This window comes from Pelodiscus sinensis, chromosome 4 (genome assembly GCF_052426305.1).
Source record: "Pelodiscus sinensis isolate ZL-2025 chromosome 4, ASM5242630v1, whole genome shotgun sequence".
NCBI lineage: Eukaryota > Metazoa > Chordata > Testudines > Trionychidae > Pelodiscus > Pelodiscus sinensis.
The window spans coordinates 63,410,172-63,435,629 of NC_143055.1; the positions used below are offsets into that span (position 1 = coordinate 63,410,172).

At 41.0% G+C, this 25,458-nt stretch overlaps 1 protein-coding gene and 1 long non-coding RNA gene across 3 annotated transcripts in view; one reads left to right on the forward strand and one right to left on the reverse strand.

The window, feature by feature from the left end:
* TENM3 (teneurin transmembrane protein 3) overlaps positions 1 to 25,458 on the reverse strand; it is a 2,279,325-nt gene that overhangs the window by 1,970,232 nt on the left and 283,635 nt on the right. The window lies entirely within an intron of this gene.
* Positions 13,806 to 20,782, forward strand: LOC142829632 (uncharacterized). The gene is made up of 3 exons (XR_012904252.2): positions 13,806 to 14,304; positions 16,581 to 16,730; positions 16,924 to 20,782. It is a non-coding gene; the product is annotated as an uncharacterized LOC142829632 (long non-coding RNA).

Here is a 25,458-nt window from a genome sequence, read left to right on the forward strand (position 1 = left end):
GGGGAGGGGAGTTTCTGCTTTCCAAGGTTCCTTTTTTCAGGCAAAATTATTTTAAATAATCTCTGCATTTCACATGGGCCTGCCTTAATGATGTACAATAGCTTCAATTGCAGTCATTCTGCATACAGGTGCCAGATGCACTCTCTCTCTCTCTTTCTCTCTCTCTCTCTGGGTATATCTACACTGCCACCCTAGTTCGAACTAGGGTGGCTAATGTAGGCATTCGAAGTTGCAAATGAAGCCCGGGATTTAAATATCCCGGGTTTCATTTGCATCTTGCCAGGCGCCGCCATTTTTAAATCCCCATTAGTGCGGACTCCATGCCCGCGGCCACACGCGACACGGAGTAGGTAGTTTGAATTAGAATAGACATAGAATAATCCTCCATTTTTATTAATTTAATGCTGATGTTTCCCTCAATTCTACTTAAGATTAATGATAATAGGGCTCAACATTTGTATTCTGCTACCCTACACATCCCCGGAAGGCCACATATATAACAGAGAAGCCTATCTAAATTAGATGTGATTGCTCTATGACAATAATACCTCCACATTATCCATTTTAATGCTAGTCAGTTTGAAGTGAGAAGAAAGCTGCTCAGATACACTATTAATGGTTCATTATGAGAACCTGAACAGAAGAAAACACATATACATTTATTCTCTGACCTCCTGTGTTATCACTGTGGGAAGAGGTTGAACCATCTTATAGTGTTCATGGATGTTCCCACATCTCTGTGGCTGGATTAATTCCCCTGAGTACCCTGACCTTTAAGAGAACAGGATACACTTGGGAGGAAGAAGGAACTTTCTGCCACTCACTCCTTTCCACATACTACTAACAGAAAGCTTCCTATGGTCTGAGTTCTGCTTAGAGAGCTCTTCCATTACTTAAGTTTGAGAGATAAAAGTGATGGACAAATATGCCATTTCTCACTGTAGTTGAGAGAACCATTTTCCAGTCTATAGAACCTTTATATTCCTTTCCTTGCTGAATGACAGTCAAACTCAGGTGACTGAATAATGCAAAGCAGAAGTTAAGTCTTCCTGTAGAATCAGGAGCTTTCAAGGACACAACTTGAGTTTGCAAGGCTCTTTGGAGTTTGAGGGATAAATTTACAGAGGGCTCTGTCTCCAATTGTGTAGGTTAAGATCTGTCTATTTGCATCTCTAACAACCTGCTGTGAGCCTGACAGAAAGTTAGTAGAGGCGAATTTATTTTAATAACTTGTACCTGCATACATACAGCCACAGCTGAGGAGACATAGAAAACTAAGAACTGTGTTTGGAAAAAGCTTTACTGAAAACATGTCCAGACAGAAATATACAAACAAACATCTGAAATGCCTTGCTAAATTGATTTCTCTCACTCATGCTCCAGAACTCATCATAACAAATATGAAATGTCATCATCAAATCCATTCAAGCTATCGAAGTTCAGAAAACTCTTAAGTAAACACAGGGTGTCTTCAGACAAGGCAGCAGCAAATCATTTAGAGAAAATGAAATTCCTAATTTTGCTTTCTTAGTGTTGAGTGCCCAGTGTTCCTCCAATATAGCACTTACAGGAAACAACCAAGAGTAACAAACTTCTATCAAAGAAGAAAAGTGGGGAGGAGGAAACAGCAAGGAACTGAAACACTTCGTTTCCTTCCTCCACTACACAAATACAAACTTCTGTACTGGAGCAGTTGAAAGAAAGTCCTCCAGACCCTAACTCCATAAGAGATACTGGAGAAGGCTCTGCTTCAAACAGTGACAGCATTCAGGAAGTGCCAAGCCAAGTCATATTCTCTTTTCAGTTGAAGTTGTACTCTATAGTGCTCTTTGTACCCAAACTGATGTTAGGCTGAAGAATAGGAAAGATGATAGAAAAAAACATGTTGGAAAGAGTGCCCAGTGAGAAAAAGTACTGTAAGAAATGAATTTTTTTAAGACTGCAAACTTTTTGAAGATTTATTTTTATTCACTTTTTGTAAACTGGTTAAGCACTTTGGGGTCCTGATCCTTGTCTGAGCAATATTAGGTGCCAGTGCATTTCAAATTACTACTACTACTACTACTACTACCACCACTACCACCAAAAAAGAAACCTGGCAACCCTGGCTGCAATATTACAAGAATACCATCAAAGAGTAGGGGTAAATGAGGAAAGAAATTTCGTACAAGCAGCGGACTTAAAGGAAAGATTAATTCTCACATTCCCCTGGTTTGGTGGGACAAAATAGGCATAGGGAACAGATTATATCTTCAGGAATGCAGAAACGATGGAGAGGGAAAGGGAGTTTGGACTCATCTCACGGCAGCTGTATTGTCCATCGGGTTATAAGAAACACAATTACTTACAGGAGAAAAAATTGGATTAAATTTTGCTTCTTTCTCCCAGTTACATATTTAGGAGTTATGGGGCCCTATCCCCAATGGCAGCCAGGGGATGATGGTTTTTTTACAGATGCAATTTTTTTCTTCAGTAGCATACTCATGAACTATTTGTAAAATAAATTTTAAACTACAGTCCTGTAGAATGACACAGTAAATTCAGAAACTGAAAGTATATAACTTGGGCAGGCAAATGCCTGTTAAATAGCTTCATTACCACTCAAATGTCTTTCACTGGTTCAAAAATCTACTAATAGGTCTGGCAAGGTTTTTCCACTTTTAAGTTCATAGAATCATAGAATCATAGGACTGGAAGGGACCTCGAGAGGTCATCGAGTCCAGCCCCCCGCCCTGAAGGCAGGACCAAGCTCCGTCTACACCATCCCTGACAGATGTCTATCTAACCTGTTCTTAAATATCTCCAGAGAGGGAGATTCCACCACCTCCCTTGGCAATTTATTCCAATATTTGACCACCCTGACAGTTAGGAATTTTTTCCTAATGTCCAATCTAAACCTCCCCTGCTGCACTTTAAGCCCATTACTCCTTGTCCTGTCCTCAGAAACCAAGAGGAACAAATTTTCTCCTTCCTCCTTGTGACACCCTTTTAGATATTTGAAAACCGCTATCATGTCCCCCTTAATCTTCTTTTTTCCAAACTAAACAAGCCCAGTTCATGAAGCCTGGCTTCATAGGTCATGTTCTCTAAATCTTTAATCATTCTTGTCGCTCTTCTCTGTACCCTTTCCAATTTCTCCTCATCTTTCTTGAAACATGGCACCCAGAACTGGACACAGTACTCCAGCTGAGGCCTAACTAGTGCAGAGTAGAGCAGCAGAATGACTTCATGAGTTTTGCTTACAACACACCTGTTGATACAACCTAGAATCATATTTGCTTTTTTTGCAACAGCATAACACTGTTGACTCATATTCTAGTTAACTAGATCCTCTCTGGTTAAAGCAGATCCACAGAACAAGGATAAGAAGAGGGAGGTGGGTGGACATTAAGGGCACATCTACACTGCAGGGTATAGCCAAAATAAGCTATGCAACTTGAGCTATGTCCATTGAGTAGCCATAGTAAAGGTGAAGAACTCATCCAAGCAACTAAGCTGGCTGCATTTCATGGTAGCACAGTCAGCCAAAATTTCATACAAATAATCAGAGTTATTGTTCCCATAGTTTTGCAGACCATGCAAGGCTCACCTGGCTGTAACACATTCCATTATGGTTTTTGCAGGAGAGGAAGGATACACCTAGGGCAAGAGTGAGTTAAATAAAAAACTGGTAAAGGTTCATAATTGCAAGTGTTTCACAGGGGTAGCCAGGTTAGTTTATAACTGGACAAACTTAAAACAAACAAACAAATAGTCTCGCAGCACCTTAAAGATTAACAAAACATGTAGATGGTATTGTGAGCTTTCATAGGCACAACCCACTTAAGATGAATGGAGTTATTAAAGGTCCAGTTTAGAAATAAATAGGGGATGTGGCAGGGAGAGAAGGGGAAAAAAAGGAAAGAAATAGTCAATTAGAGTCTCCATGCTACATGAAGCTGATAGCTAAGTTGCAAATTGTTCTTAAGTACCCATTGTTTGGTTTTGTATGTCATTAGGATGTGGAATGTAGTGGGCCATCCAGCCAATATCTTTATTCATACCTCTGTGTTAGGAATCAAACCTGTAAATGAAGTTAACTTCCAAGACTTCCCTGTGCATTTGGCTTGTGGAATTATCCTGAAACAGTATGGTGACTTTGAGATCCATTAATTCCCAACAGGTTTCTGTCTGTTACCTTTTTGGATATTTGATTTGTGTCCATTAATTCCGTCCCGTAGAGACTCCCCAGTTTGGTTAGAGGGGCACTGCTGGCATTTGATGGCTTAGAGCACATTAGTGGATGTGCAGTTAAATGAGCCTCTGATGTGGTGGCTGAAGTGGTTAGGTCCTGTGATGACATCGCTTGTATAGATGTGTGGACAAAGTTGGCATTGGAGTTGATTGCAGGAGTGGGTTCCTGGATCATTATTATCCTGCATGGTTACTGGAAATGGGGGACAGGCCAATCCTCACCTACAGACAATCCCCTAATCTCAAAAAAATTCTTTCCACTCTAAATGACTATTCCCCCGCCTTTTCCCTTCTTTTTCCTCCTCTTTCCCCCATCCCTTCTCTGTGCTATTTATTTGAAAACTGGAAACCCTTAAACACCATTCATCTGAAGAAGTGGGTTGTGCCCACCATCTACGTTTTTTGTTAGTCTCTAAGGTCCTGCAAGACTATTTGTTGTTTTTTAAGTTTATCCAAATTTTGTTATTATTAAACTAATCAAGACTCAAAGAGAACCTTTTGTACTAAACATGTCATCATAGTTAATGATTATTAGATATTAATATAATCAACTAATTGTATGAGTGACAAATTAATAGTCACTCATACATAAGTGATACTTCTCTGAAAATTGGAGGTGAGTGGAAGAGAAGGGGAACAACTGTGCTTGAGTAACTATGACTGCACTTTGCTATAGTTGTAGCTGTCAATGTGAATATAACAAGCTACTGATAAAACCAGCTTTATAGTTTTGTTTAAAATAAATCACATGTGATTAAATCTCAAGTCATATATGGATTAAAATTAAGAAAGTGAAAAATGTATCAAATGTATGTTCTTTAAACTTTTTAATTTCCTATTTTATATATTTTCAAAGGAATTTCAAAATAAAGATGGAGATTCTTTGGGATCATGAGAGTTGGCAAACACTGCATTTTTTCAATACTTTTTCAGAGCAATATATGTGAATTTACTTTAATCTTTTACTTTCCTCAACTATTGATGTGATTGACCTTTGTTATCCCACAGAAAGAATATGATTTGTCCAACTTTACCTTCAGGTTGAGCAATACAACCTGAATTTCCAATAACAAACTAAGAGTAAATGAAATTTTGGGGAAAAACAGGCCAAATACTAATTTTTAAATTATATGCATAAAATCATGATTTTATTGTGATCATTCTAGAAACAGAAAAGATGCCAAGTAATTCATTATGAATTTTTCAAAGCCAACCATTTAAAAATGTTCATTATGATGTTATAAGAATTTTCATTTATAATGTTATAATTTACTGGTTTATGCCTGAAATAACTGAAGGAAAATAAAAGCATACCGAATATTTCTGTGGTACATGCCATTCAGAGGAGTGGAATTCAACTGAGTAGCCAACATAAGGTGTTCACAGTGTATGAGAACATCTGTTCTTCTGCATCATTACCAAAGTATGTTCCCCATTTCAAAGTCTTGAATGTAAAATTGTTATTGAACATCAGAAATTCATCTTTTTTGATCTAGGCAATTATTCAATGCAGAGCTGACCTAATGGTCCAGAAATTGCATATATTGTCATGCAGCTCAGGGAGAACACATAAAGAGGTTGAAATGTGTACAAAGTATACAAAACATATGTGAACTGGACCTAATCCAGTTTCATAATGTTTGTAACTTGTAATATTAATTTCCCACATTGTTAAATATTTATCAAGTAGCAGGAGATGAAGTTACTGGAAAACAGTGTCATAAAATAATACTATGCAGCATACATATTTTTCAGTTAGGAAGGTTTTTTTTAAAGTTTCTCCTCAAAACTTCCAAAAAATACTATCTGTATTTAAACATTTAGATGCTTCTCAGTGCAGAAGCTCTATATTATATCCAGTTTGCCAGACTGTATATAGTACTATATCACAAAAGATCCACTGAGTTGTGTCTTTTTTATTATTTTACACTCAATGAAATTTTATATTAATGAGAGATAAATTAAACATACCATGGTACACATGCTCCATGATAATTTATCAAACTACTCGTATCAGAAGAAAAATGAATTCAAAGGAGATTTGTGACTCTAAGAGATGACATCATAACAAAACTAATAAGTGATATGATGGATACCAGCAAGATGTAATTCTCAGACCCCAGATAATAAAGACTGACTTTCTGATAAAAACTGCTGATTCATATTACTATTCAGACTAATGGATCTGATAAATCCAGGTTAATAATGTGTACATCTGTAATAGCTGTACATGGATGAACGAATACCATTATGATAAACATTACCCTGATGTATTTTAATGTATTTGAAATTTTATTATCAAGAGATTACACTGGCTATGATATAAGCAAGTTGGATTTTTATTCCATTTCCAGACAGAAGCATTTCTAACAGCTAAACATAATTGAAGATTCCCCATAATTTATTAATATGTATATTCTTCTATTCAATTTCAATCAAATACATTTTTCAAACATTAAAATGTACCTTTTTTGTCCAATAATAAAATCAAACTACACACTAAGGCTATATCTAGACTGCAGAGCTTTCCCGGGGTCCTGGAGGTATCCCAGAAAAGCTATGCCATGTCCAAGGAACACGTCCGCATTTTTTGGAACAATTTCTAAAAAAGCAGAAATGTTCTTTCACCATCCCTGCAATCCGCATTGTATGAGGAAGAAGGGGTGTGTCAAAATATGAGGTTTTTCTGATATTTGTTCCCGTGAACATGGGCCACATTTTGGAAAAGCCTCTTTTGAAAGAAAAGTGGGAAAAGATATGCAAATTGAGGTTTGCAATTTGCGTATCTTTTTCCAACTTTTCTTAGTAGTGTAGATCTAGCCTAAGTCTTTTGATTACAGACCAGATTAAAATGACTAAATCTTAACAATATGAATTAGGTACTAACACAAAGTGCAGTTCATATATAGATCTACCTACTTCACCTGTTATTCAATTATCCCATAAATGCTTTAACAAGTCTTCGCAAGATAACACAGCTTCAGAGCTTGATAGACTACAAAATTCCTTCCTCTTCACAGAAAAATTAATAAATATATAAAAATAGCACAAAACAAATACAAAGCTAGAGCCTGATCTACAAAGATTTGTACCATCTAAAGTTCTGGCTCACAATGTTTTGTGATGGTTTGCGAAGGGCAAAACTATAGCAACTTTCTTTTCTAAATGTAACAAATAATTCATCCTTAACACTTCAGTCCAAATTTTCTAATTGGATATAGTTTCCCATTTCACTACCAGCCATAACCTCTTTTATAATGTCTTGCATTACATTTTTTAAACATATAGTATTCCACTCCTTGTGTGCAAGGCAAAAGTTACTTATAATAAAAAGTTACTAATAATAAAACCATTATTTTAACCAAGATACATAGACTAGCAAAGGACTTGTTGTCCAAGGTACCTGGCTTCTAGTGAACTTCAAAAGTTCCTATTTAAAACATGTTTTTGTTAAAATTTATGGCTAGCAATTTTCTAGTTCAGGGATTGGCAACCTTTCTGAAGTTGCATGCCAAGATTTCCGGCCTGGGCCACGCCACTATCCTGGAAGTGTATGTGTGCGGGGGTCTCTCCCCTGAAAGCCCCACTTGGTCTCCTGCCCTGGGCTCCCCTTTGGCTTTTCCTGTGAGGAGGGGAGGAGAAGCACGTGAGCTCTTTCCTGCACGACAGATCCAGTGTGGAGCCTCAGGATTCCCCCACTCCCACAGGAAACCAACACTAGCTCCAATCTAGCAGGGGGTGCAATGCTGGATAGTTAGCACAGGCTCCCTGTTGCGTGACTGGGGGAAACTGATCATTGCATGCGCCACTGAAAATCATCTTGTATGCCACTTGTGGTACATGTGTCATATGTGGCTGACCCCTGATCTAGTTGAAGTTTAAGTGATCAAGACGCTTAAAAAAAGTTACCTTAGTTTTACAAAGAATTTCAGTTGTGTCAATCAGAATTTTGTTCTTTGATTTCAAAGTGAGCAACATCAGGCCCAACATAAGCAAGGGTACGTTTACACTAGCCCCCTAGATCAATCTAGGGAGGCTAATGATGGTGACCGTAATTGCAAATCAAGCCCGGATTTAAATATCCTGCACTTGATTTGCATGTTCCCAGCCAGTCGCCATTTTACAAATTGACTAGCCCGAAGTAACTGCCCACGCCTACACATGGCAGTGAAATGGGATTCTGGAATAAAGCCCTAAACCGAATTAGAGGGTAAACCTCATTCCATGAGGAATACCACCTAATTCAATTTAGGGCTTTAATTCGGAATCTCGTTTCACTGCCACGGGCAGTTACTTCGGGCTTGATTTGCAATTCCGATCACCCTCATTAGCCTCCCTAGATCGATCTAGAGGGCTAGCGTAGACGTACCCCCATAGAAGTATGTGAATCACTTTAGACAGAACACTTTAGCTTTATAGGTTCTTTCTTCTTCTGCACAATAACTGGATTAGTTGGCCATATAATCAAACATCCATGAAGAAAACCCATTGCTGACAATAGCAGGCAAGGTCTGATCACTATTTCCAGGACCTCCTAAAAAACGATACTTATATTTTCGTATTTTAGTGCATGAATACATTATGTTGCCATGTATATTAGAAAACAAATAATTCTCTCTTTGTGTTTATGGAACGCAAAAAAAAAAAAACAAAAAAAAAAAACCACAGTTGACATTTGTCATCCCACACAACAGTCAAAATATCTAGGACAGTGGTAGCTGCTACTACAACTGTGATCTTCCCTCATCACAGGTGTATTGATGTTACACAAATTAATTCTGCATGGTCTATTTTTCTTCTGATATACACTCACAGAGTTCATTAATAGCAGATAAGTCAGTATAAATAATATATTATTAAGTATTTATTTTATAAGGGCATGGTATTAATATTTAGAATTTCATTCACAGAAATCAGTGATTTACAGAGGTGGTAACCATTATCTTCATTTTACAGGTAAGAAAACGGGGCACAAAGAGACTGAAGTCAGTTGGAGCAGAAGTTGCTCCACACCTCTGAAATATCAGGTCAGTTTTTTAGGTGCCTGGGAGGGAATGAAGGGGGGGGCTGGCATTGCAGAGGTTAAGCAAAACTCTTTCCCCTTTACTGCAGTCAATGCCAGGCCTGCAGAGAGGATAAAAGGAAGGAGCCTGGCTCATTTAGGGGCTGACCAGCAAGGAGACATGTAGTTCTGCAGTTTTCAGGACAGGAACCGAAGCCCATCCACTTGTTGAGCCACCAGACCAACTAAGCCTTCAACGCCACTCTCTGGCAAAAAAAAGGGAACCTGCTAGACCCCAACAGAAGCACAAACCTAGACACTTGGGGGCAGACACCAAACTTAAAGACTCTACTAATATAGTGGAATGGAGTTTTCACGCTGGGGGCACCGCTGCAGGGTGCTTCACCCCCAGTCCTGTTGGCTAATTCTGTAAGTAATCACTAGGTCACCCCACCACCAGGAAGACCCAGCTACAGTGCCTAATTCTAGGCACTCATGTTTGAAAATTTTGAAATAAGGTCACACAGAGAGCCCATGGAAAGAGCCTGAAATATCACTCAGGTCCCTGACTCCCATTCTGGTATTCTGTCCTTGGAATTGCCTTTCATAACACAATGAAGAAGAGTTATAGAAAGTAAAATCTTCACAATCAAGACAGCACGGAATATTTTTACAAATGTTGTCTGAAAATGATGTAAGACAAATTACAAAATCTCTTTTTCTTACCTCCAATGGAAATTAGAGATTTATGTTCATGTGAACACACATAAGACTAAACCAATAATTATCTCAGAGAGACAGAGCAAAACATGAAGGAAAATGTGTGTGTGAGGGGAGGAGGGAATGAGGAATGGGAGTAGAAGGGTTGCAGTTGAGGAGGGAAGTATCAGAATCCTAAGTGATTTTTTCACCCATTTTATTTCCCCAAATATTATCCAGAGACATCAAGATAAGATTTGATTTATAGAGATGAAAATATGAGTAATATGTTAAAAAAGAATTCCAGACATTTAAATAGAGTATCTCACATATTGACCTATTCCCAGTTTGTGAGCCCCCTCCCTCTCACCGTAGCGTATTTTAGTGCATTGACTTCAGAGTTTCTGGGCAGCTTTCAAGTAACTTATATTATGCTTCTATTTTATACCTTGCCATTCATATTCACTCAGATCCTTGAGCCTAAATCATAGTTATCACAATTGCATCCAACATAAATATAAAAAAGGGTCTATCCCCTCTTTTTGGTCTCATTACTGGTATTTATCACAGATGCTTACCAAGGAATTTATTCTTAATATAAGTGAAGTCAATAGCACAATTCTCAATACACTTCAAAGAATGTATCTCAATACAATTATAGCTCCAAAGCTAATCAACAAGACAAACAATCTAAAAGCATTGCCCACTGTCTGTTAAAACTTGCGGTGATAATCTAGTCTGAGACAGACATTTAGTGGGCAAAACATTCTGCACCTTAATAAGCCCTTAATACAAGCATGAAAAAAACTGATGTCTCAGCAATAACAGGATGGCCCCCCGGCACTTTTTTTTTTAACACATTTACAGTGTTTTATATTGACGCACGAGAGTTTAAAAAGTCTTTGGAGCTATCTTCTTGGGATTCATATTTCTTAAACTATTCCCCCCATGAGATTTTATTTCTTTAGGAAAGAGATTAGCTGTTTAGATAATAAGGACAGGATTTTGTTTCCTATTTTGATATCACAGACTTTTAAAAAACAGCACCTAATTTGGTTTCAGTGTTAACATTCCAAACAGGGCATCAACATATCTCAAAATAAACAGAATAATTATATCGAAGTACAGTATGACAAACTTCACTATTATATATAGTATGAACAGAAATTCTCCAATTTTGGCTATGCTATATGAATTTTGTCAACCACTGGGTATTTAAATATTTATAATTCCATTTATTTGTGAATGAGGGTAGGTTGTAAAGATAGAGCCCTTTGATAGTACAGTGGATAATTACTCTTTCATCAGTGGCAATCTGTAAAAGGATTATTTCTTGGCCAAAGTTAAAAGTGAGAATGAATTTGGTAGTGTCTTTCTTATGCCCATTTTTGAACATCTAAAACTTGCCACACAGTCCAGCACAATGGGCATGCAATATATTTTCTAGGGAAATCCACTTCTAAAATTGCAGGCTCAGTGCATGTTATTACTGAAGAGCTGCAAACTTTCTGTTGCAAAATTTATCTACTCTGTCACATGGCTACCAATTCATTATCATTTATACATGACTTTCATGGGTGTAAAACATTATTGTTCCTCGAGAAATTTTATTTTCTGTTAACTACATTTATAAGTAGGCTTTATGAAGAAATTTTAACACAATGATAAATTCTGTATCATTACTAGAGTTGGTTGGATTTTTTTTCCTTTGAACAATCATGATTTTTTGTCAAACAAACAAAATAAAGCAAAGCTTTTCAGTATGCAGTTAAAATGTGTCATTTTTTCAGCAAAAAGTTTACAATATAAACCTTAATGTTTTTCATTGAAAGCAATTTTTATGTGTGAAAAATTAAGTAAAAATTTTCCATGAGATTTCCATAATATTACTGCAATGAAGAACCCCTCCCCCCACCACCACCAGTCCTAATTAATAGACAAAATATTCTATAGATTTAAAGCATGGTTAATAAAGGAGTTCTAATGCCACCTCTAGTGTACAGGCATATTTATTCTCTAACTCATATAACTTCTGTTAATAGAAGACCATGTGTATGCCATGTGTTCCCTGTAGATAGAACATCCCTATCTACAGTGAACATGTGGCATACAAGTGTAAGGGGACTGTTACCCCTTACTAAAACTCTGTGGGAGTTTTTGGTTTGCCAGCTCGCAGTATCTGAAGGGGAAGAGTTCATGAGACTGACTGACCCCAGAGACAATGGAAAGCAGCCAACACTCCAGCTCAGCCTGATTGACAGGTTGGACAGGCCAGTGAGGAAGGGGAGAGGCCAGGCCCCGTCCTCCCTGTGAGCTGGGATTGTTCTGGCTCTCTCTCTGAACAGACAAGCTGTGTGCAGAAGAGGTCCTGCAAAGACAGAGAGCTGAAATAGGAGTACAAGCTGTGTGAAGAAGTCCTGCAAAAACAGGGAGCTGAGAGACAGCCCTAGCAAAGCAAGCTGTGTGCTGAGGGGCAGTTTTTGCAGCAGCTGAGCTTGACACACACAGTTTAAGAGCGCAGACCCTGTGTTGAGCAGCAGACTGGCAGTGCTCAGAGAGCCAAAAGGAGCAAGAAGCTAGAGACTGACCACACAGCACAGCCTGCAGCTGGATGTGGTGAGCAGCTGGGAACTGCAAAGTGTGGGGAGAGGCTCTGGACTGGGAGAGGGGTCTGGCCACTTAGAGCTGGAGGCTGTGTGGTCACTGCCAGAGAAAGCGTGTCCAGCCTGCAGCCCCCTGCAGCACATCCAAGGCCTCTAAGGAAGAGACTGTGGACTGTCCTTACACTCTGCAGGCTGCTGTTTTGATGTCCCTGTACTACAGAGCAGGGCTGTGTGTTCTCATTCAACCATTCTAATTTTTTTCTTATTCTTTTCTCTTTAATCAGTTGTTGTTTAATAAATTGTATTTGCTTTGAACCTTATGAAGTGATCACTGGGCCAAGAAGGCCTGCAGTGTAAAGAGAGCACCTCGGAGTGGGGACACCCTAACTCCTGCCTCTAGTGACTACAAGGTCGGGGATTAAGCCCCAGGAAACCTGGGCCCAGCCTTGTTGGGGTTTCAAGGGCTCTGCTACTCAGGAGAGTGGAGGGGGAGCCCTCAGGATCAGGGAGCCGTGGGGTAAAGGAAGTGGGAGCGGGGTGTATAGAAGCCAGGAAAGTTCCCCACAATAGCGGGATCATTCCCCCGCTTACACAAGCAATGTTAGATGGTTAACCACTGACATCTCTAGTTGAGATCCCAAAGGTGTTGCAACCCTATTTTAATAGAATTACTAAGACTCGTGTTAGGCTTGCTGGAGCCTGGGTCTAAAGCCAAAATTCAAGCAGGGCTCAGGCTTCAGCTTCTGCTCTGCATGGTGAGGCTCAGACTTGTCTTCAGTCCTGGGCAATGAGGTTCAGGTTACAGCCCTACCCTCTAGGACTGAAGCTTTCAGGTTTCCCCCTTCTAAGAGTGGCAGGGTTCAGATTTCAGTCCTCTTTCCTGAGGCTATGAAGTAATTTTTTTTCCTGTCAGAATTGGGTTGTAATACAGTACATTGAAGTCTGAGAAACCTGGGTATAGAACATAGGGGTTTTCAAAATTTTAAAATTAATCAGGAACATCAAGCCCATGCAAATGTTTCCTGCAAAGCCAAACCAAAGAAAAAAAATAAGTCAATATGACTCTCTGTTGGTGGTTATGGGGAAAGGCCTTCCTTTGGAACTTTAAACATCTGACATAGATAAAGAAACACATGATTGATTCAATCTGAAAAGAAAAGGGAGATGTTATCTATGTATACCTTTTCTGTTTCTCTTTTTACTCCTAGATACTGTTATTCCAGACCTTGATTCATATGTTCTGTGGAGGCAGGAAAAGGGAATAAGGGAATTTGTATGCAGCCATCTTGGTCTTGTTAACAAGAGAGCAAGAGTCAGGCTAAGTCTGTGGCCTGACAATGCGAGATCTGTAATTAGATGCTGCCTCTCGCCTCCATACGGAGATAAGGATAGAATGCTGACTCTGGTAGGGACCTTGAGATAAGGAGCATCTGGGTGGAACTAAATAACTGTTAGCCACTGGTGTTTGTAATGGGAAGGAGACTAATTGTTATTGTTATTATATCTAATAGACAGTATATAAACTGCTTCATAATTGCTTGTATTCGAAGATCTGCCTCGGGGGGCTTCCCCCCTGTCCGAACCAGTTTTTCCCTTGCTGCAGCTCGTAATAAAACTGCCTCTGGCTACTTGTTGCTTACAAACTCAGAGTGAGGACAATGTTTTCTTCCATAATTTGGTGCCGTGACTCGGATGGCAACGCCCAATTGAAGACAGCGACAGCGGCTGCAGACCATCCCCCTTCACCCACATGGCGCCAAACGAGAGGTAAGAGACCTTTTGAAATCTCTACTGGAGTGTGGAGAAGGACTGCCTGTAGGGTCGTCTGCTTCTTGTGGGCTCACGCCATCCGAACTTCTTGAATCTGCAACAAGGTCAGACTCAAAACGGTTCCGGGGAGGTTGTTTTGTTATCCCCGAGTAGGCCTAAGTTTATGCAGTGCTGGGAACTGCTGTGGTATTGGTGGTGCCGCCCCGGGTACGGGAAGAAGGTTGTATTGCGTCCGGACATAAGGCACCTAGGTTTATGCAGTGCTGGGAACTGCTGTGGTTCTGGGGGGAAACGTGTTGTTTGCCACCCCAAATATGGACGAGGTCCATAATGAGAGAGGCATCTAAAAGTGGGAAAATTTCTGTGTGAAAAGCATGCTGAGTGTGAATGTAATGAGTGGAGAGTGAATGCTGCTGCCCAGGTCTCTGAAAAGTAAGCTGATTCCAGCTGCACCAGGGCTCTCCCACATGGGAGTTCTGAACGCAAGGGGGGTCAGCCGAACCTTGAGACCGAGCAGATATGTGAGGGAGTGATGACTCCCCTTATTTCATGAGCTGCTGATAAGGTCTGACACTCTAGATCCAGCAGACCCCTTCTTTGGAGTGTGTAGATTTAGTTTCCTATAAGCCACTGAACAGACGGGGAGTGGACAGGATGCTCCCCTGAATGACTAAAATGGATGGGGATCAATCTAAGCATACCCCCAGACCGCTGAAAGGCACCCCTGCATACTACATGTACGTGCATCACGGTCCAAGGACCTGTAAGCATTTGACAGATTGACAGAGAAAGAAATTAAAGCCCTGAGGGATGAGATTGAAGCTCAGAAAAGCAAAAATCCACCCTGCAGTGAGAAATGTAACTTACACGCAAGTGCACAGCCTCTCCCAAGCTTAGGGGGGAATTTGGCCCAACATTACCCCCTCTACTCCTCTCTATGCCCAGCCCTATATGGCCCCTTACCACACATTACTGAAGATAGAGAGGAGGCACAGAAGATAATTGAAAGGTATCAGATCTTCCCTTTGGAAGAACAGGCTCTAATTACAAATCTGTCCGATCCAAAGCAAAACACTGAGTTTTGGAATAGACTTAACAGCTTGTGGGAAGTATTCCTCCAAATTCTCAAGGAAGGAATGCCTGCCGACCATCAAGCCATATTGACCCTAGGCATTTTGGTTGGAAACATATACACGGAACACAACACAGGAGTAGGAAAGGGCTGCCAAGCAACTTTAGGAGATTCTCAAGCCCTTGTTAGAGAATAGATAACTACAGCCTCTCTGGCTGGAATCGCAGGCTACCCAAGGATGTTTCTCAACGCACAAGTGGGGGCCGTCCAGAAAAAAAATAAACAGTTAAAACCTTTCCCTCACACACTGTTATAATTAGCTTGAGGGCGTGGGAGGAGGTAACCTAAAAGTGAATTTGAAGATGTAATCACTAGAAGCTAAATCTGCCCTAACAAGGAGACACATTCTGCAACATAAATCTCCTTACAGAGCATGGTTGAGTGATCCACCCCAAAGTCAGCAGCATAGACCAACTGCTGCGGCATGGATGTTATGAAAACCCTATACTGAGAAGTTTAAAATTAGTAATAGCTAACTGCAATAATACACATTTGGATTTACCTATTGAAAAGAATTAGGAGGTGAGGGGGCTAATGGGAAAGCCCACCCTCCTTACCAAATTGATACTGAACAAACATGTGTCATTGGGAAGGGTCATTTAGCAGGAATCAGGACAGATCATAAGAAGGAATTAAGCGATTGTTGTAATATATGAAGGGAAACCTGCTTTAAAAAGTGACTCCTTGTTTCTTGCAGCCTTTTTCAATAATCCAGGCAAAGAAACAATCAAATTTAACTATTTGGCTACAGACACTTTTGTTAAATCTGCAAAAGGAAAATAAGGAATTCTATTGACACTTAACTGGTTAACTGTATAAAAGAATGAAATCTATACATTCAATCCTTAAGGTTAAATTTACTCTTTAGGAAAACAAATCTTTGTTTTAAGAATCCAAGCCCTGAAACTTCACTGTGTCTCTGTTCAAGGCTGAGTTGATAATACTTTTGGCTTGCTTTCAAATCCAACATTATATGTGAATACAGGCTGCCTGGATATTTCAAAGGAATATAAAACACCTGTCCCCTCAAGTAAATTGTCCAAATACAAACAAAATATTTATAAGCGCCCATTTAACAAAATTTAATGTCAATATTATTATTACTATATTCTTAAGTAACACTGTATATGATTCTTTTCAGGAAAAGAAAAGCTTTTTGCTTGCTGGAAAAATAACTAACCAACACCTTGTGCTAAGGAAAAGCATTATAGCTTCACACATTAAGCCTGATCTGTGGTACAAGAGGGAAACTGAGGCATGCCACTGTTGGGGAGGGCTAGCAACTCTAGAGGTAAGTCGAGGGAGTGGAAGGTCATGAGTACTGATGAAGCGCCCTTGTTCTCGTAAAGTTGTAGCTCACTCGCCAATGGAAGTGGTAAGGAACTAGCTGTAACCGGTTCCCCTAACAGATCTTAGGCAGTATTTTAAGTTATAATGGGCCACCCCGATGGGGGTAGAAATGTTTTCTTGTCCTTGTCTTTCAGATCATCAGAAAGCGCTGGTGCCAGCTGAAGAAAAACAACAAACAACAACAACAACAAAAAACCATGGTTCTGTGTCATGACACAATAAGTTTGTGTTCTGTCCAAGTTTGTCTTGTGTGTCTTAATTGTAATACGTATTGCAAATATTGTTGTGTGTAGGATATTGTTTTAATGAAAGGATAATTTGAGTAAAGCAGAAGCATTAATTTAAACCAACAAAATTAATAATTGGGCCCAATCAATTGGCAACTTTAAAATTCAGTGAAAGGATAATAGTTTGGAAATTGTTTAGGCTAGGAGAATGTTAACAATGTCTCCACAGGTGAACAAAAAAGGAACTGGAAGGAATCAAGGAGTACATCACGTGAACAGAAGGACTGGGAGTGGGGTACCAGCCCTCTCCCCCACTGGATTGGTTTTGCTTTAATGGCTACACAAATGAAATATTTAGCTTCTGTAAATTTGCACACCAACCATAAAAGTGGTTTGGCCAGAGATAATAAGAAATCTATAAGTAACAACACGGGCAAGTGGGACATCAGCATATTTAAGTAAAGATGCCCACAACAATGAGGAAACTAGTAACCTCACCATTGCAATAACAGCTACTTGCCCTGCTACTCACTGGTGCCTGATGCCTTAAAAGGCCTCAAGAATTATGGAATTGCATAGGTTCCTATTAACAATTAAACATCTGTGAACCATGCTTGGTCCTATAAGAGAAACAGTGACTCGAGTCAATGTAACCTCCTTCAAGTCACATACATAGAACAAATACACACTAATAGCAATGGGGAATACACGGCCTTGGGCCGCCCCTCATTCACACATAATTATTTTGTTTATCGTAACAACATGAACACTACCAGAACAAAGAATACACAGTCCTCCAAGTTAAAGTTTGTATGGAATATTGTGGGAAAGAAGCTAAACACTAACATTAGGCTACTGAAGTTGGACCTACTGACTCCCACTTGGGCTTACCACTTAAAGCCCAGACAAAGGTAACCCCTGAGGCATGGCTGTCATTTGTTAAACAATGGCCATTGCTAACTTGCCATCATTTGGATATTATTAACCAGGTCCTTAAGGACAAAATAGAGCCTCCCAATTGTGCATCATGCCCTGAACAGACCCGTCTCAGAACCAGGACAACTGCCACTGGTCCTTACCTTGGTGATGTTCCACACTGGTATAGACCAGCTGTGTGCTAATCAAATTGGCAAGTGCCTGATTAGGCAATGAAGGGGCTTAGCAGATACCATCGCAGATTGGTTTGGGCCTGGAAACTCTGTCAGCAACACTTATGTCATAGCCCAGAAATTGTATGAGAATCCAGGCTGGTAGATGCAGTAATATCCAGTGCCCGTAAAGGCCTAGACACCAGCCAAGCCAACCGATTGATCCTGAATAGTTTGAAGGATCTGTCCAGCTCTGTGTCCATTTCACTAACCTAACCAGATATTTGGACAAGAGATTAAATGGATTGTTAATTAATGGAACTAAATTAAAGGTATTAGAAGGCCAGTATTGAAGAATAGGATAGCTTTGACCACCCAGCCCTTATGGTGGTGAGTCCTCATCTCCCCCATGCCTTCCCATGGGAGTGGGGAAGTAGAAAATCCATGAGGACCCAAAGGCCCACCTGGACAGGGCATAGTATAACAGTTTGTTTTTGGCCCCTCTGTGGATTCCTTACTCAAATCAGAGCAGAATGGTAACCTCCCTGCCTGTACCAAAGCAGGAGCATATAGATAGATCGAGGGCATCGCTTATTCTGAAGGTGTGGGAGCCTTCCTATACCCAGGGATTGTTGCACCCACTTTGATAAGGAAATTTTATGTACCTGCTCATTTAACATCATGACGAATCTGCCTAGGTTTGATGTGGTTGTTTCAGAGAAACATAAACATCGAGCTGGTCCAAATAAACGGTACCTACTGGTGTTTGACTACCCAGACAGATCACTCCATCCTGTCCCTCTACATATCCATCTGTGTGTATAACAGCCCCTCGCCGGATGATCCTGACCGTTGATGGAATGCGGCTCTATCGCACTTCGGCAGTGATGAGTAACCTAACATGAGATTCTGAGTGGCACGGTGGAAGTAAGTACCTAGAGGAGGATTTACTGGCCCTGAAGGCGAAGATCGAGGAGTTGGTGGCCAATGCCCAAAGATATGTTGGGGCTGGCCATCTGAGGTACACATATATAGGGAAACACCGTGGACCATGCCAAACACCTACCTCTGCAGCACTCAACCAGGCAGTAGAGGTCAAACCTATAATCATGGGCAGCGCCAGTAAGGCGATGAAATATCTTAAAGATGGAGTTGAATAGTGTTTGTCAAATTATGCGGGAAGTTTCGATTATAACATTTATAATAATGCTGGTGCTGTACTCGTACTTCCAGAGTAAATTAAAACCCCTTAAATTGTATTTAACCTTGTGGGTTAAGGAGAACCCCAAAGTCAAGAGAAAGGAACTATAGGAGTAAACTGAGGCAGTCCATGGTATCTTGCTGAGAACTGACAACCTGAAAGTATTAGGCCAGCTTGGGAAGTAAAATAGTTCAACAGTTACTGTGACCCTGGTTCCCCTGGCAACCACATTCCAAAAGGGCCTCACTTTGATAAGGCTGGTACCAAACAACCGCGCGGGATTGTTTTTATGGTTTGCTTTATTCCTAGGAAATAACCTTGGTTCCAAAGGAGCTAGCTGGCTTTTAGCTCAGAGAATAGAGACTCGTATGTCCATCAGCAAAAGACTGCTCTAGAAAGACCTTTACCAAGTTTTGCTAACCACCAACACCGCTGTGAAGTGCCAAGAACTGACTGTTGGCCAATGCTTCTCACTGCAAAAAGATCCCTCCATCTCGAAATGTTCCTACCCCAATTGCTGATAAGCCTCTCTCTTCTGGTCCTGCTTTCCTACCTGCTGGACACCAGAAGAACCAAAATATTACAGGGTGATGTGCTGGTAACCTCTCCCCTGCATGATGCTGAACCACGACTGTTTTAAGAAAAAAAAAAGAGGAAAAGTCCGCTCCTCTGATACCACCAAAGCCCAAGATTTCTGACTACAAAAGGACATTAAGAACTGACCTTGGTGAAAGAAGCGAAGTATTGTATATTGCCAAGGAGAAACTTGTGGGAGTGGTTTGGGTTTCTCCCTTTGATCTGGACTCTGTGCTTATGGACAAGTACCATCAGCATGTACCTGCCCTCCCTAATTTGGTTACTAATTATGATATGTTGTATGATGTTACTAAAATTATAGAATAGCCCCATCATAGAATTATATTGGGGATATTAATGATTATATTGCTTTTGCTTATTAAAAGTTTCATATTTGATTGTTGTTGTAAAATATGTAGTAATAGAAATAGCTTTTATGTTTGTACTAATTATGTAATGTTTAACGAAAATAAAGGTTTAGAAAGGTAGTTGTGCTGTAAGCACAAAAAGGGGGATTGTAGAGGCAGAAAAAGGGAATAAGGGAATTTGTGTGCAGCCATCTTGGTCTTGTTAACAAGAGAGCAAGAGTCAGGCTAAGTTTGTGGTCTGACAATGCGAGATCTGTAATTAGACGCTGCCTTTGCCTCTTGCCTCCATACGGAGATAAGGATAGAATGCTGACTCTGGTAGGGACCTTGAGATAAGGAGCATCTGGGTGGAACTAAATAACTGTTAGCCATTGGTGTTTGTAATGGGAAGGAGACTAATTGTTATTGTTATTATATTTAATAGACAGTATATAAACTGCTTCATAATTGCTTGTATTTGAAGATCTACCTCGGGGGGCTTTCCCCCTGTCCGAACCAGTTTTTCCCTTGCTGCAGCTCGTAATAAAACTGCCTCTGGCTACTTGTTGCTTACAAACTCAGAGTGAGGACAATGTTTTCTTCCATAGTCCTGTGATTTGGAACTTGGAGGGCTGGACAGCCTGGCAGTTAGCAAACATTACTTCTGGCCAGGGTGGTAGAAATCTCTGGTCCCTGTCCTGTGCTGGAAATCAGTCTTCTGATTTCCACCCACAACTGGGACTTAGCAATTAACAAGTATGGTATTAAAACATCCACACATACAATTATCATGTTTGCTCCTTCTTCACCAACTCCTATGCCGGGGCTCTGTGGGAAGCCACACCAGTTATATCCTCTCTTCAGCAAGTCTAAGTAGCTTCCCACAGCTATTTCCTACCTACATGCCTCTACAGTTCAAAAAGTCATTCATTTAATAAAAAGAGTCCAAAGATTAAGGTTCAGCAGGCTCAAAAGGGGTGGTGTTTGGAGAAGACTTCTGCAGGCAATGCCCTGTCTATGATCCCTTCTCAGGCTCAACCCTCCACTTGACTTTGTTGTGAATGATTCCACTATCCTGCAGCCTGTCCACCACTATACGCCTGAGCTCCTTAGCTAACCAGAGCAGGTTTGGATATTTCATCTCTTTATGAGGTTTAAATAACTCCATTATATGTCTACTGGGTCAATATTCAATGTCAGTTTTGAGGCCAATAGGATTGCTATCCATCCAGGATCATCCTGGAGCCTCCAGGATTTTTTTGTATTTGGGTCATGTGGTGAAACCCCCAGCAATACATCCAACCTAAATTGGCAACCCAAAGCTATTACTCTTTGGAGTACTTAACACCAAATGTTCAGGGTGCGACGTTATTGGATTGTAATATGAACATATAAATAGTGGTTGTATCCACTGTTATATGACTGTACCAAATCTTGTACAAAGTGGGCAAAGTAAGATAGCAATGAAATGCTTATGATTCACTGATTCTATTTATACTACTCATATGCCTGTATCATTTTACAGTTATGAGTATTGGCTATGCACTTGTATTTCAAATGTTTGCTTCTGGGAGAGCTCAACAGGGGGTTTGGCCAGTCAGCGGCGGATTTAGGGCAGTGTGAGCGGGGCGGCTGCCCTGGGCCCAGTGCTTCCCGAGGCCCCGCGCATGCCCCATGGCGCCACAGTGCATGCGCCGTGTCAAAGGGGGGGCCCTGCAAAATTTCGCTGCCCGGGGCCCCGTTGCGCTGCCCTGGGCCCCGCGGCACTCTCATCCGCCCCTGTGGCCAGCCTATTGTAAAAAGACTATTAGTCAAGAGACTGAAGTACTTGACTGACAATGTGCCTTTGGTGGTGCCATTCCACATCTGATTAGCTCCTCTGTGAACAGTCATACTAGCAAGGGAGCAATGGCTGCTGCCGATAAAGTATTGAGTCATGCATGGACAAGCGATTTTCTCATGTGACAAATTCCATCTTGGGACATACTTTTATACAGCAAGAATGATGGCAGTCCTTCTTCGTGGCCAGGCTTATAAAAAAGGCCCTCAGGGTTTCTCCATTTATCTTCAATCCTGCTCATTACCTCAGCTGGATTTTTGCTATGAATTGAAGTTTGAAAGAACTGATTTCCCAACCTAATAGAGGATGTATTCCAGACACTTGATCTAAAACAGCAGATTATTCATCTCTGCTACAAGCCTGCAACTGGTATATGAATGTGATTTATTTAAAAATGAAAATTTTCTTTCTTTCTTTTTTGAATAAACCTTTAGGGTACGTCTACATTACAAAGAATGATTGAAGCTGCTGCTGTCGATCTTCCAGGTTTCTAATTAGTGGGTCTAGTTAAGACAGCTATTTTGAACTGAGAGGGGCATTCGAGTTGATGCTGGCAGTTCTGCTTCCATGAAGAGTAAGGGAAGTTGAAGGGAGAATATTCTCATTTTGACTTCCTGCAGTGTGAACCGTGCCAAAAGTCAAGTTAAGGTACTTCAACTTCAGCTACACAATTGAAGTTGTGTATCTAAGTTTGACCTTATCTTGTAGTGTAGACATATCCTTAGATTTCAGATGCTAAAGTATTGTCTAACAGTATGCTTTTTAAATAATATCTGTGCTATATATTGACCTGGAAGGTGGCTGGTCCTTTGGGATAAGAACAACCCCTTTTGATCTGGTGAGATTTTTGTTCATAACCTCTCACTTGTGCATGGATTGGCAGTGGTGGCGCGGGAGAACTGGAGTGTCTAAGGGGGTTGCTTATATGATTTCTTCTTGTCAACGTGGTAAACAGAAGAGCTCTTTGTGACTGAACTGGTGTGCCTTGTCGTGGAACACTTCAGTATTTGGCTGGAAGTAGCCCTGTCTCTAAGTGATTCACCCTGAATTGACCCTCTCATCAGTGCCCCAGAAAAATCCTGTACTACAGAGTTCCTCTGCATAGCTGCAGAAAAATCCAAATGTAGCATAAATGCTGCTCTTGTACAGGTGCCAGGAAGTAGAACACATGGATAAGGAGATGACAGCATTCTTGACCTTGACACAACTCTGTTTATGAGAACATTTAAGATAAGATAGGTGGTACTTAGTGTGTCTATTCACTGAGCAGTTTAAAGTGAGTACAGTAGGTCACACATAAGGGCGAAGTAATAGCATCAGCTGAACTGAACTAGTGCTCTGCACACCCGTCTCAGTGGCTATTTCTGTCATCCTCAACATAAATCATTCACTTCCAGTCCATAACCCCTTAGGACTATTGATAGGCAAGCATAGTGTTGTAATGGGCACGGGATGGCAGAGATTAGAGATGTTACCAACAGAAGTTTCCTTTACATATTTAAAAATAATTATTTAGAAAGTTGTACAGAGAAAAATATAACTTTTTTCTTTTTTGAAACATAGCTCTAACATTTCCATGCTTTTGTGTTTTCCAGTGGCTAAGTATATTTGTTACAGACTCCAAATTTCATACAGACAGGTATTCTCACAATGACATCTCACTGATGGAATGGCTTTTTGAAATTTTGATTTATGCACAGTAATAATTATTTCCTTAATTTCTATAATTTAATTTAGCTCTGCAAAGAAAAAATAATAAAACTGCACTTTGCCACCAGCAACTTCTTTTCTCTAGCGCTACTCAGCTACCTGCCTTTCCCTCTCTCTCTCTCCCTCTCCGGAGTATGGAGTAACTGGGAGACAGCTGAGGCAGCAGGAAACCTAGTTTTCCACACCCTATGCCTCCTTGCTCACCTCCTCATCCCTACTCTACAGTTCCCCTGCTCCACTACTCACAAGAATGTGTTTAAAGGGATGGTAATGAATTTAGACTGTAAGTCTTCTTTCTGCCTACCACTTCCCACTGTTCCATAGCCACTTAATAACAACAAATGGTAGGCACAAAGGGACAGCTACAGACAGTTGAATTGGATATCTTGCACCTCAGTAATAGAGGAGAGAAAGCGTGAATCTGATGATTTTCCTGTGCCTTGTCAGACAAAAAAACACCTCCCACAACTCTCAGGTTTGCTAGACAGACCCATTGGCAACAATTCTGGGCCTCTTGGCAGAACAGTCAGTGGGCCCCGAAGCACACAGAAGCCATGCCCACATGGACTTGGTCCACCTGACATTTGGGTATTGATGCACCTGTGCTGGCTGCTAGGCTCACTTTTCTGCCATGGTCAGGGCTTCACATGCTTGCCTAGTAGGGTTTCCAACTGTCTAATCAGGCAAATCCAAAGCCCTTGCCCTGCCCCCTTCCCTGGTGCCATGTGCCTGTTCCACCCATTCTTTAAGGCCCTACCCCCCCCCCTCACTTGATACCCGTTCCCACCACCACTCACTCTCCTCTCTCTCACTTTCACCAGGCTGGGGCAGGAAGTTGGGGTGCAAGAGGTGGTAAGGAGTACAGGATCAGGAAGGGAGTTTCGGTACATAAGGAGTGTGTGCCCTCTGGGAGGGAGTTTGGGTGTAGGTGGGTGCAGGGTCAGGCCCTGGAAGGAAGTTTGGATGCAGGAGAGAGTGGAGGGCTCTGAAAGGGAATTTGGAAGGGAAGGTGTGAAGGGTGTGGGCTCTGGTTTGGGGCAGTAAGTTGCAGAGTGGAAGGGAATGCTGGCTCTGGGAAGAAGTTTTGGATGTAGGAGGGGTCAGGGAATTGACTAGTACCTAAAGTGATCGGAACACTCCTCTGGATGCAGCTCTTAGGGAGTAGGGCCATGGAGTCTCCTCGTGCCATTGCCCACTGGCACTGTCTCCACAGCTCCCATTGGACACAACTCCTGGCCAATGGGAACAGGGGAATTGAAGTGCAGGTGAAGGGCAGTGCAACCTATAGGCTGAAGGGACAATGTCAGCCACTTCTGGCAATGGCACAGAATGGAGCAGACAGAAAACCTGTCATAGCCCCACTGCATTACTGGTGGCAGTGTCCGGGGACCTCCAGGCCAATTTATATGACCTTGGTCCCTTGGCAGTTGTCCCCTGCATCCCTGTTGGTGAGTCTAGAGCACGATTCTTTCTGATTCTTTTATTGGTAGCCAGCAGAGGTAAAAATAGCAGACTAAGTGGAGGACAAGGAATCAAGGAGAGGAGTGCTAAGTGGAGGACAAGGGGACCAGGAGTCCTATTGGGAAAAGGATAATATTATTGTCACAATCATACATAGAAAATTCAGTTGTCCTCTTAAGATTTGTTTTGGCAAATTTTAAGAATCAATGCATTAATTTA